Source organism: Bos javanicus, chromosome 7 (assembly GCF_032452875.1).
Source record: "Bos javanicus breed banteng chromosome 7, ARS-OSU_banteng_1.0, whole genome shotgun sequence".
Taxonomy (NCBI): domain Eukaryota; kingdom Metazoa; phylum Chordata; class Mammalia; order Artiodactyla; family Bovidae; genus Bos; species Bos javanicus.
In genome coordinates, this window is record NC_083874.1 from 102602772 (window position 1) to 102603389 (window position 618).

Consider the following 618-nt stretch of genomic DNA (forward strand, 5'->3'; position numbering starts at 1 on the left):
TCATATACATTTTTTTATTTATTAGGATACACAGTGTCGATGTTTTAGGCTATCTTTTTTGCTTCAGAAATATGGAGCACTCATTAAAACAGATATACCATGTTTCTCTTGTATTTTCAGTAGTTAGTCAAATAAAAGGGCTCTCGTGCAATAAAAATTTGACCTTTCTAGGTATAACAGAGATGCAGTCCATACCCATCTCAGACGTAAGCCTAGTGCCAGCGAAAACATAAACGCTTGTTGTCCTGCTTCCCTGGTGGCTCAGTGGTTAAAGCGTCTGCCTGCAATGCAGGAGACCTGGGTTCGATCCCTGGGTTGGGAAGATCCCCGGCAGAAGGAAATGGCACCCCACTCCAGTATTCTTGCCTGGAGAATCCCATGGATGGAGGAGCCTGGTGGGCTACAGTCCACGGGGTCGCAAAGAGTCGGACACGACTCAGCAAATTCAGCCATTAAGTCCGTAACCACGTGAATTGGTGACTGCATTTTTTTTCTGCTGACAGATCCATCAGTGGTATGGACTATCAATTTAAATTTGACTGAATTTAAACCATGTGACTTTTATAAAAGCCTTCTGGACACGGTTGGGGAAGGAGACAAGAGGGCGGCATAGAGCTT

At 44.3% G+C, this 618-nt stretch overlaps 1 non-coding gene across 1 annotated transcript; it reads left to right on the plus strand.

Annotated features, from left to right (window-relative positions):
• The first annotated feature begins 250 nt into the window (after window positions 1–250).
• Window positions 251–322, plus strand: TRNAC-GCA (transfer RNA cysteine (anticodon GCA)). Its single transcript has one exon. It is a non-coding gene; the product is annotated as a tRNA-Cys (tRNA).
• The last annotated feature ends 296 nt before the right edge of the window (window positions 323–618 follow it).